This window comes from Calonectris borealis, unplaced genomic scaffold (assembly GCF_964195595.1).
Source record: "Calonectris borealis unplaced genomic scaffold, bCalBor7.hap1.2 HAP1_SCAFFOLD_255, whole genome shotgun sequence".
Classification (NCBI taxonomy): Eukaryota; Metazoa; Chordata; class Aves; order Procellariiformes; family Procellariidae; genus Calonectris; species Calonectris borealis.
Genome location: NW_027441639.1, coordinates 14601 through 27668, shown reverse-complemented (window position 1 = coordinate 27668; position 13068 = coordinate 14601). Strand labels below are relative to the sequence as shown.

Here is a 13068-nt window from a genome sequence, read left to right as displayed (position 1 = left end):
CATGCGGCAGCGTCGCCCCTTCGAGCTTGCGTGCGGCACCTACAAAAACCCAAGGGAAAAGGCACATGCTGAGATACTGCCCAAAACTGCAGCCTACCCACAGTGATTCCTACCAACCTCTCATTGACCTCGGCCACTCACCTGTCCCACCTCCAACATTTTGGGTTGCCACATTGAAGCTTGCGCACCACCTGTAAAACACAAACAACACGGGTTGCTTACAACTTCACCAGCAATACACCACCTGAAACATAACCGCTACTTCAGCCCACCAATCACCACTCACCTTGGCCGAGTCAGCTCCGGTGCCCATATCGCTCCTCCCTTTACCCCTTCAAATTAAAAAATAGAAATACCATAATGTAGTCACACAGCCACCAGTCACATCTTCCCTCTAATACCGCGCACCAACCCTCCTGCTTCTAGTGCTCCGCTCGTTCCTCTGCATCTGCAAAAATGATATTGAATGAGTCACCCGGATGCAGAGCGATAGCCTAACGATTGCAGAGGACTTCTTTCCATGTAGGAATACCATCTAGAATCCAACTATACTTCCTGCCATTAAACAAATTTTATCGAAAGAGCTGTCCACACAGCCTGCCAACAGCCACTGAGTCCTAGATGACTGTACAACCATTGCCTCAACAGTCTACGCATATCAACGTATTAACCACAGACTCTTATGGCTATTCCACCTCCCCCCGACTCTACACCCCCAGGCAGGGCAGCTCTAAGCCACACACACACATGCACAGACCAACGCTACATGGAACCCTAAAAAAAAAAAAAGGTGCCTCAAATTGGAGAGAAAACTCTCGGCAAGAAGAATGACACCCGAACGGAAGACACCATTTGGCAAGACAAAGCATGGGACCATGATGGTGACGTGAGGAGGCTCTGGGGCAACCCCAGAAAAAGAGTAGAACATCATGGCCCATGACAAGAAGTTATTCTCAAAACAGAGAGGATGTACACACAAGAAGCCTGGCCTCAAGACCTGAGAACGTAAGGATGCAGGGAAGAAATCCCAGTCCGCAAAAGTGGACGGCTAGAGAGCAGAGCTGCTCCCGCAGCTGGGAAGGATGCCGCAGAAGATGACCATGTGGAAACTTCAAGATGTGAGACCGATCCGCACTTTAAGCTTGTAATGCAAAAAAAGCAGCATCCGATTGGTGCTACACCGATGAGTATGGGCATTCTCATCGGTGAGATCCTAGGGATGGCGCCCGAGGTGCATGCTGTGCTCCTCGAGCGCAAAGAGGACATCGAGACCCGAGGAAGGCCTCAGACACAGAAGACAGACCACACAAACTACACAACAACAGACACAGGCTGGAACTGCCCTGCCCTAGCCTCATGCTGAAGAGTAACCCACTCCCTTTAACTGCCCAAAGGAGACTGTTCCTGGACAGCCCTTTGCCCTACATAAACTTTAAATGCACCTCCCTACAGTTGCCAACCTTGTCTCCTTGCCCCCTCCCCAGCCATCATCCCTCAAATTAGCTTTGAGAGGGCCAGGAGTCTGCATGCATCCTGACAAAAAACACATTTGGTAGCAGATATTTTCCTGCAATCACCAGGTTCCCCTCCAGCATCTGAAAAAAAAAAAAAAAAAACTACAAAACAGCATGCCAGCAGTAAGCATCATGACAGTAGACACCACTCTCTTTCACAACACTCTCATCCTCACAAGAATCATGGCATTGAACTTGCCTGCTCCACGCCAATTACAGAGTCGGACACTGCGGCCACCGTTACTTGTGGCACCTAAGATACCAAGGCACACAAAGTTAACATTGCATTTATGAGATATCACCAGTCCCATGCTCCTCCTCTCTACTACCCAGCTCACCTCAAACGCTCATCCAATTCCAAAGGCGGCCCGCACAGCACCTGCAAGATCACAGAGAAACACTTCACTGAGTTGCCATGCAATACTTCGCTATTAGACACCAACCCGGCCCACAACCACCTCACCTTCTCAGACCCCTCGTCAGCATGCGGCAGCGTCGCCCCTCCGAGCCTGCGTACGGCACCTGCAAAAACCCAAGGGAAAAGGCACATGCTGAGATACTGCCCAAAACTGCAGCCTGCCCACACCGATTCGTGTCTCTCACTCCTTTACCTTGACAGCTCACCCACCCAGCCTCTGTCACCTTCGGTTGCCATGTTAAGGTTTCTGCACCACCTGTAGAATCAAACAACATGGGTTGCTTATAACTTCACCAGCAGTACCTGAAAAATAACCGCTACTTAGGCCCCCCAACCACCACTCACCTTGCCCGAGTCAGCTCCAGTGCCCGTATCCCACATACCTCCTCCCTTTGCACCCTTCAAATAAAAAGAACACCACACCATAATGTAGTCATATAGCCACCAGTCACATCATCCCACTAATACCATGCAACAACCTTCTTACGGTACTCCACTCACCTCTCCTACGTCACCCTTTGGTGCGTGGCTTGTCCGTCTGCATCTGAAAAAGCAATAACATCGAAGAAGTCACCAGTTGCAGAGCAATAGCTTAACAATTCCAGAAGTCTTGTTTCCATTTAGGAATACCATTAAGAATCCAACAATACGTCCTGCCATTAATAAAAAACCACACCCAAACAACCCACAACCTTTAAGCCCCAAATATATAAGCATTAACACCTTGGAGATTCAATCTGCTTTACTACCACTACCCTTGACCAGCCCCTCCCACACGGCTCTGCACCTCCCCATAAAACACCATTGAAAGAGCTGTCCACACAACCTGCTGATGGCTACTCGATCCGAGATGACTGTACCACCTTTGCCTCAACGGTCTAGGCATATCAACATATTAACCATAGACTCTTATGGCTATTCCACCTATACCTGACTCTACAACCCCGGGCAGGGCTGCTCCAAGCCAAACACACACATGCACAGACCAACACTATACAGAACCCTACAAACAACGCGCCTCAAAGAGGAGAGAAAACTCTTGGCAAGAAGAATGACACCTAAACGGAAGACGCCGTCGGGCAAGAAGACCTGCAGGGCTGTGACGTCAGGATGCTCTATGGCAACACCACAGAAAGAGTAGAATGTCATGGCCCGTGACAAGGAGTTGCTTTCAAAACTGAGAAGATGGATGTGCAAGAAGCTTGGCCTCAAGACTTGAGAGCATAAGGATGCAGGGAAACAATCCCAGTCTGCAAAAATGGACGTCTAGAGAGTAGAGCTGCTCACGCAGCCAGGAAGGGTGCCACAAGAGATGACCGTCAGGAAACTTCAAGACACAAGAACGATCCACGCTTTAAGCTTAACGCAAAAAGAAGAGACTGATGGGCACTAAGCCAATGAGTATGGGCGTTTGAGACCCTAGGGATAGTGGCCAAGGCACATGCTGTGTCCCTTGAGCGCAAAGAGCAATTAGGACATTGAGGCCCAGGAATGTTTAAGACACAGAAGACAGACCACACAAACTACACAACAACAGACACAGGCTGGAACTGCCCTGCCCGGTTCACGCTAACATCATGCTGATAAGTAACCTGCTCCCTTTAACTGCCCAAGGGGGACTGTCCCTGGACAGCCCCCTGCCCTACACTGTCTTTAAAACCTCTTTAGGCAATCACCAACCCAGTCCCCACCCTCCCTTGGTGCCCTGCCGGTGCCCCAACTTAGCTTTAGGAGGGCCGGAAGTTTGAACCCATCCTCAAAAAGAAAAACCACAGCCAGCCCACTGGATGAATCCAGGTTCCTCTTCATCATCTGCAAAGACAAGCCACTCCACACGTAACGCTGCCGTCAGTCAGCAGCACATCGATCCACAGGGACCCTTCCCACAACATCCCCCACCTCAGACGCGCCGTGGGGTTCCGCTCACCCGCTCCCCGCCGATTCCAGAGTCCGACGCCGCGGCCATTGTCGCTTCTGACGCCTAGGATACCGACAGAAAGTTACCATTGTGCTTGCCAGAAATCACCAGCCCCGTGCTCCTCCCCTGTACTACCCAGCTCACCTCAAACCCTCCTCCAATGCCAAAGGCAGCCTGCACAGGACCTGCAAAACCAGAGCAAAACTCTGCACTGAGTCGCCATATAATACTTACCCATCAGACACCGACCCTGCCCACAACTGCCTCACCTGCTCGGACCTCTTGGCAGCAGCTGGGCCCCACAGAGCAGCACCTGCAAAAAAACCAAGCAAAAAGGCACATGAGGAGATACGGCCCGAAACCGCAGCCCACCTGCACCAATCTCTGTCTTGCACTCCTTTACCTGAACAGCTCACCGCCCCTGGCCTCCATCAGCTTGGGGCGCCACGCCGAGGTTGGTGCACCACCTGTAAGGCCCAAACAACATGGGTTGCTTATGACTTCACCAACAATTCAACACCTGAAAAATAATCACTACTTCAGCCCACCAATCAGTGCTCACCTGCTCACCCTGCCCGAGTCAGCTCCCATGCCCATATCCCACATCGCTCCTCAATTTGCACCTTCAAATTAAAAAAGGGAAAAAAAAAAAAAAAAAACAAAACACAAAACCATAAATTAATCATATAGCCACCAGTCACATCTTCCCTCTAATACGACACACCAACCCACCTTCTTACAGCGATCCGCTCCCCTCTCCTCTGTCGCCCTTTGCTGGGCAGCTGGTCCCTCTGCACCTGCAAAAACAGAAGTGTCGAACTAGTCACCCGGTTGCAGAGCGATAGGGGAACAAGTCCAGAGGTCTCCTTTCCATTTAGGAATGCCATCTAGAATCCCACTATACATCCCGTCACTCTAAAAACCCACACCAACCCACAACCTTTAAGCCCCACCCATACAAGCCTTTCAGATTTTATCTGCTTTATTACTCCTGAAGAGCCCCTCCCACTCACCTGGGCTCATCCCCATAAAACACTGTTGAAAGAGTTGACCACACAACCCGCCAACGGCTACTGCTTCCGAGATGGCCGTACGACCCTTGCGCCCACCGTCTAGGCATACCGACATGCTGACCACAAACTCCTATGGCTATTCCACCTACCCCTGACTCTACGCCCCCGGGCAGGGCGGCTCCAAGCCAGACACACACAAGCACACACCGACACTGCACGGAACCCTACAAACGACGCACCTCAAAGCCAAGAGAAAACTCTCAGTGAGAAGAACAACACCCGGACAGAAGACGCCATCAGGCAAGATGACCGTCGGGACCGTGACGGTGACATGAGGCGGCTCTATGGCAACCCCAGAGAAAGAGCAGAACATCATGGCCCGCGACGAGAAGTTACTCTCAGAACTGATAGGATGTATGCGCAAGAAGCCGGCCGGCGACACCTAAGAACTTAAGGATGCGGGGAAGAAACCCGAGTCCATGAAAAATGAACATAGAGAGCGGAGCACCTCACGCAGCCGGCAGGGACGCCGCAGAAGAGGGCCGTGCGGAAGCTCGCAAGAAGCCAGACAGATGTGCACTTTAAGCTCGTCACGCAAGAAAACAAGCGCCCGATGGGCGCTATGCCAATGAGTACAGGCTTTCGGGACCCTAGAAATGGCGCCCCAGGCACCTGCTGTGCTCCTCAAACGCAAAGAGCAATGTGGGCATCAAGACCCAAGGAAGGCCTAAGACACAGAAGACAGACCACACAAATGACACAACACATACAGGCTGGAACCGCCCTGCCCGGCACACTCTAGCATCATGCCCAAGAGGAGCCGCCTCCCTTTACCTGCCCAAAAGGGACACTGCCCGGACAGGCCCCGGCCCTACACTACCTGTAAAAACCCTTCGGGCAATTGCCAACCCCACCCCCTTGCTCCCGCAATCCCTCTCTGGCACTGGAGCCCCAACTTAGCTTTGTAGTACACCAGCAGTAAGGATCATGACTGTAGACGCCAACATCTTGCATAACACCCTCATTCTCAGTCACGTCATGGGGTTCCGCTCGCCCGCTCCCCGCCAATTCCAGAGTCCAAGGCTGCGGCTGACATTACTTGTGGCACCTAAGATTGCAAAAGACAAAAATACCATTCTGCTTGTGAGACATCACCTGTCCCGTGCTCCTCCTCTCTACTACCCATCTCACCTCAAATCCTTACGCAATTCTAAAGGCAGCCCGCACAGCACCTACAAAACTGAAGGTGAAAGCTTCGCTTAATTGCTGCAGGATACTTTGCTCTCAGATGCCAACCCGGCTGACTCTCGCCTCACTTTCTGGGACCGCTTGTCAAGGTGCTGCTTTGCTCCTCTGACCCTAAGTGCAACACCTGCCAAAATAAAACTCAATGACACATGCTGAGATATTGCCCAAGACGAGAGCGCACACGCACCAATACGCATCTCCCGCACCTTTACCTCAGCCAGTTGCCTGTGATGCCTCTGCCATTTTCAGACTGCTGTATTGAGATGCGGGTACCACCTGTGGAAGTGAAACAATTCGGGACACTTATGACTTAACTAACAATATGACATCTGACAACTAACAGCTATTTCAGCCCACTAGTCATTGCTTACTATGCCCGACTCAGCTCTAGTGCCTATTTCCCACATCGCAGGAAGCATCGTGACAGAAATAGAGGGGTGCTGAGGCGACCGGAGAGACAGAAGACTGCTCGAGGACACAAAGGTACTCGGAAAGGGGTTTGAACAGAGTACTGACGTCGTGAGGGAGATGCTGACCCACTGGAAGCGAGCGAGATGGAGGAGAGGACAAAAAGACTGCTCTGAGGAAGAGGATGACCCGAGAGATGTTCTGACAAATCGAGAGGGGTATGAATTACACTCCAGAGATAAAAGCGTGCCGAGAAGACGCTCTAAGACCTCGGGATGAACCAAGAAAAGAGAAAAAAAAAAAAGAGACAAAGAAAATTTAAGAAGTGACAGGGTATGTGACAAAGAAGAAAGTAGTAAAAAATAGGGATAGGCAGCTTGATAAAAGTAGACATAGAAAGAAAATATTAAAAGCAAAAGGGCACAAGGCAGAGGAGAAAAAAAAGTGAAAAAATAGGGACAGAAAACTAGATAAAAGTAGACATATAAAAAAATTGAAAAAGGTTACTAAAGGAGGAAAAAATAAAAATATAAGGACAGCAAACTAAATAAACAGAGACGTAGAAAGAAAATAGAAAAATTGAGAGAGTACACAACAGACAAGGAAGAAACAAAAAAATAGGGACAGGAACTATATAAAAGCAGACATAATAAAAAAAAATTTAAGAGCGACAAGATAAAAGAAATAAAGGAAAAGTTAAAAAAACAAAAAGAGCAAACTAAATCAACAAAGACACAGAAACAAAATTTAAAAACCGACAGGGTATGGCACAAACTAGAACGAAATAAAAAATAAAGACTGTGAACTGGAAAAAAGTAGATATAGAAAAAAATTTAAAAGGAACGTGACACAGGACAGACAGGAAATAATAAAGAAATAAGATTAGACATCTTGATAAAAATAGACAGCAAAAAAATGTTAAAAGTGACAATGTAGAAGACAGATAAGAAAAAAGCAAATAATAGAGACATAAAAATACATACAAGTGACCATAGAAACAAAAATTCTAAAGTGAAGAAGAAAAAAACATATTAAAAAGCAAAAAAACCTAATTAGACAGAGACATAAAAAGAAAATTCTAAAAGCGACCAGGTACGGGACAGACTAGAATGAATTAAAAAAAAAAAAAAAGAGACAGCAAACTGGATAAAAAATGCACAAGGAAAGAAAATTTAAAAGTAGGACAGATAGGAAATAATGAAAAATCAGACAGAGACGTCTTCATAAAAGTAGACATGGAACAAAAATTGTAAAAGCGATGGGATTCAAGAAACAGGAAAAAATTACAAAATAGGGACAGAAAATGATATTAAAGTACACCTAGAAACAAAAATTCAAACCGAAAAGAACTATGAGAGTAAAAAAATTAAAATTTTTTTAGTTAACTAGATGAAAGTAGACATAGAAAGGAAATTTAAAAAGCAACATGGTTCGTGACATACAGGAAAGAATTCAGAAATAGAAACAGGAACTGGATAAAAGTAGACATAGATGATTTTAAAAGTGCCAGGATTAAGGAAATAAAGGAAAAAAATTAACGAATAGGGACGGCGAACTAAAACGGAGACATCTAAAGTAAATGAAAAACTGTTGCGGCATACATGCACAGCCTTTATCATAACAGGGCAGCCCTACCATCTCTCTCCATTCATTGCACCTCTCTCCCTCTGTCTCTCTCTGTTGCCTCTCTTATATCTTCCTTCTGGCAATGATCACATGTCTGCTCACAATTCCCTTCACCTGTTTCTGTTCTTCAATCAGCTGGTACTCATTAGGCCACCTCCTAATTCTTCTCCACACCTCCCCCTTGTTGTTTATGGTTTTGTAGCATTGCCAAAGTCCTATCCGAAACTCCCAATTCCAGAATTCTTCTCCACATCACCCCCTTTTTTGTTCTCAATTGCCAAATTGTTCATTATGTTCACTAGAACAAGTTCATATTCAAATGAAACCTGTGACCCATATTCTTTTATTGATTTGCGTACCTCCTTAATCACCTCATATGGTGGACAAACTTAACATTTCTAATTCTTTTTCCTATTCTCCATAACCCATATTCTTTTATTGATTTGCATACCTCCTTAATCTAATTCTTTTTCCTATTCTCCATAACCCATATTCTTTTATTGATTTGCATACCTCCTTACACAAACTTAATATTTCTAATTCTTTTTCCTATTCTCCATCACACAGTTCACTTTCCTCTAGAACATCACTGATACATGTGTGTGTGTGGGTACGAATCCCCGCAGCAGATCTTCTTGGGGTGGGAGGGCGGCAACAAATGGTGCTTTAGCCTCTATCGCTGCAAAACTTCATCCGCCGTTGGCGCAAGTTCAAATAAATCTTTCTTATCTTTTGATTTTCTCTCCAGAATTGCTGCCATTACATTCACTAGAACAAGTTCATCTTTAGCCTCTGTTTCTGTAAAGCTCCATCCGCCGTTGGCGCAAGTTCAAATGAATCTTTCTTATCTTTTGGTTTTCCCTCCAGAATTGCTAAATCAGTCACGTTTTGCAAATCCTGCTCTGCAGGATGCAACTTCTGCAGAGCTGCATACACACAATATTCCTTCTAGAACTTCTAGTTGCAAAGTTTTCCTCGTCTGTAGTTCTTCTACTGAGATGCCGACTGCCCCATGACTAACGTATAAAGTTCATATAACTTCCCCGCGGCTGCTCACCTCTGTATCCGTTTTTTCTTTTATCCCGTTGCCTTTCAACGGCTTTTTTCTTTTATCCCATTTCCTTTCAACGGCTTTTTTTTCTGTTTCCTTTCAACAGCTTCTATCCCATTTCCTTTCAACGGCTTTTTTCCTGTTTCTTTTCAACGGCTTTTGCAGTTCAGCGGGGCTCACCACCGGATATTTCTATTTTCTTTCTCCAAGACCTTCTTTCTTCAGGTTTTCTTCTTTCAGTCCCTGTTCGGGCGCCATTTGTTGCGGCATACATGCACAGCCTTTATCATAACAGGGCAGCCCTACCATCTCTCTCCATTCATTGCACCTCTGTCTCTCTCTGTTGCCTCTCTTATATCTTCCTTCTGGCAATGATCACATGTCTGCTCACAATTCCCTTCACCTGTTTCTGTTCTTCAATCAGCTGGTACTCATTAGGCCACCTCTTAATTCTTCTCCACAAAAAACCATCAGGCTACATGACAGACGAGAACAAATTAAACAACAGGGATGGGAGTTTGATAAAAGTAAACGTAGAAAGAAAATTTAAAAAGCAATGGTAAGGAAAGACAAGAAACAAAAAATAAAGAGCGTGAACAGGATAACAGTAGTCAAAGAAAGGCCATTTCAAAAAAGAGGATTAAGAAAGAAAACAAATTTGAAAAATAAGGACAATGAACAAAAATGCAGACAAAAAGAAAATTTGAAAAGCAAAGGCGTAAAAGACAGACAAGAAAAAAAATAAAATTCAGACAGCGAACTGGACAAAAGGAGACGCAGAAAATATCAAAAGCAACAGGGATTAGGGAAGTAAAGAAAAAAAGGTAATGACGGTGAACTAAATAAACAAACATAGAAAGTAAATTTTAAAAGCGATGGGGATTGAGAAGAAAAGATTAAAAAGTATAGATAGAAAATGAAAAAAAAAGTACATGTAAAAAAACTTTAAAAGCCATGGGATTAAGAGAGGAAAATATGAAAAAACAGGGACGGCAAACAAAAAACCGAGACATAGCAAGTACATTTTAAAAGCGAGGGGGTACATGACAGACAGGAAAGCAATAAAATATAGGGATAGGGAGCGTGATAAAAGTAGACATAAAAACAAAATTTGAAAATCCAAGGAATTAACAGAAAAAAGAACTAAAAAAAAGAGGAACAGCAAACTAAATAAGCCAAGACGCAGACAGAACATTTAAAAAGCAAGGGCACTAAGGAAACAAGAGAAATAAGAAACAATACAGACAATGATCTCAATAAAATCAGACATAGAAAGAAAATTTAAAAGCAATGTGTTAAACGAGAGACAGGAAAGAAATAAAAAATAAGGATAGGCCTGTTGATAAAAGAGGTCACGGAAAGAAAATCTAAAAAGCAATGACATACAGGACAGAGAGGAAAAACTTTCAAATAGGATCACCAAAGTAGACAAAAGTAGACATAGAAACAAAGGTTTACAAGCCAAGGATTAAGAAATGAAAAGATGAAAAAATAGGGACACTGAACTAGAACAGAGACGTAAACCAAAATTTTAAATAAGGCAACACTAAGGAAGGACAAGAAGTAATTCAAAACTAAAGACATCAAACGGCATAAAAGTAGACATGGAACATTTTAAAAGCAACAAGGACTATGAGAAGTAAAAAAAAAAAAAAAAATTAAACAACAGGGAGAACGAACTAAAAACACAGAGACATAAAAAGTAAATTTTTAAAGTGACAGGGTACATGACAGGCAGGAAACATAAAAATCAGAGATAGGAAGTTTCGCAAAAGCAGGCATAGAAGGAAAATATTAAAAACAATGAGGTACAGGACAGATAGGAAAAAAACTGAAAACAGAGACAGCAAAGTAGATAACAGTAGACATTGAATCAACATTTTAAAAGCCAAGGGATTAAGGGAGGAAAGAATTAAACAATATTGGTAGCAAATGAAAATGCAGAGATAGAAAGAATTTTAAAAGCGAGAGCGCTAGGGAAAGACAAGAAATAATGAAGAAAGTAAAACAGCGAACGGAATAGGGGTACAAAGAAAGAAAAATTAAGGAGATGAGGAAAAAATTAAAAAATAGCAACGGCAAACTAAAACAGAGACGTAGAAAGAAAATTTTAAAAGTCATGGCAAAAAGTAAAGCAAAAGAAAACAATTTGAGAATCAAGACAACGAACAAGACAAAAGTAGAAAATTTTTCAAGCCGATGGATTAAGAGAGGAAAGAACTAAAAAATAGCGACAGTGAACAAAGAGACATACATAGACAAAAACTTTTCAAAGCGACAGTACTAAGGAAAGACAAGAAATCATTAAAAATTCAAGACAGGGAACAGCATAAAAGTAGACATAGAAAGAAAACTTAAAAAACAACAAGCATTACGGAAATAAAGGAAAAAAATTATGAAATAGGTACAGCAAACTAAAACAGATGTAGAAAGAAAATATAAAACCGAGGGCACTAATGAAAGACAAGAAATAATTAAAAATAAATACATCAAAGGGAAAAAGGTAGACATAGAACATTTAAAAAGCGAGGGGCATTAGGGAAATAAAGGGAAAAATTAAAAAGTAGCAACACCTAAGTAAGCCAGAGATGCAGAAAGAAAATTTACAAAGCGAAGGCACTACTAAAGACAAGAAATCATTAAAAAAAAAATACAGCGACCCAAATAAAAGCAGACAGAAAATTTTAAAAGCGAGGTTGATGAAAAAAATAAGGAAAAAATTAATAAATCGTGACAGCCAACTAAAACGGAGCCATAGAAAGAAAATATAAAAAGCAACGGCACAAAAGAAAGAAAACAACAAAGGGAATAAAAGTAGACATAGAAAGAACATTTAAGAAGTGATAGGCATTAGGGAAATAAAGGAAAAAATTATGAAATAGAGACACCAAACTGAAAGAGAGACACGAAAAGAAAATTTTAAAAGTGACCGCACTAAGAAAACACAAGAAATAAATAAAAAAAAAAGACAGCAAATGGAATAAAAGCAGACAGAAAATTTTAAAAGCAACAGAGATTAAGAAAATGAGAAAAAATTAGAAAGTAGCGACGGCAAACTAAAACAGAGACATAGAAAGAAAATATATAAAGCAAAGAAATTAAGAACAGAGAGGGAAAAAAATAGGGTCAGCAAACTAAATAAATGGAGACATTGAAACAAAATTTTAAAAGTGATGACGTAGAGGATAGGCAGGAAGAAATTAAAAACACGAACAGGAAACTGGATAACTGGAGTCAGAGAGAGAAAATTTAGAAAGCAACGGGATACTGGCCGTATGGGTAAGAAGTTAAATATCGGAGAGGCAGCCACAGGGAAATGACATTGGAAGAGCGACAGGGTACAGAGCACAGGGAGTCACTGAAAACAGAGAGGGGTCATGCTGACTAGAGGGAGACCTAGAAATGCAATTTGCACAAACAACGGGGAAGAAGGCAGCGCGGGAAAAATGAAATAATAGCAGGTGGGGAGCTGGAAATGTAGAAGGCGATGGTGTACAGAACAGTGCTGACAAAAGAGCAAAAAGCTTTAGGGAGTCGGGCAGCTGGAAAGGTAGACGGAGGCAGGGACGAGCAAGGAGGTAGGCAGAGGTCTGGAGAAGCACCGCAGGGATGGGCCCTCACACAGGAGACGGGACACACAACTCACCGCAGCTGCTGGAGACCGGCAGGAGACCTTTACTGCCCCGAGGCTTCTCTCTCTGCCCTTGCCCCTTCCTCCTCTGCAGTGCTGGCTGCCCGACCCTCACCCACCCAAGAGCAGGGGCCCGAGTGCTCCTCTCCCATGAGGCTTCCCAGACTCATGGCAGCTCACACGTGTGGCCAACAGAGGCACCGAGCTCCTGGCACCGTGTGCTGGTGGCATGCTCTGTCGG

The 13068-nt window shown here is 44.0% G+C and overlaps 1 long non-coding RNA gene across 1 annotated transcript; it reads right to left on the bottom strand.

Moving 5' to 3' along the window:
* Positions 1-2975: 2975 nt before the first annotated feature.
* LOC142077450 (uncharacterized) lies at positions 2976-12836 on the bottom strand. Its single transcript, XR_012671836.1, has 2 exons — positions 6324-12836; positions 2976-6235 (listed from the first exon to the last, which is right to left on the bottom strand). It is a non-coding gene; the product is annotated as an uncharacterized LOC142077450 (long non-coding RNA).
* Positions 12837-13068: the final 232 nt, after the last annotated feature.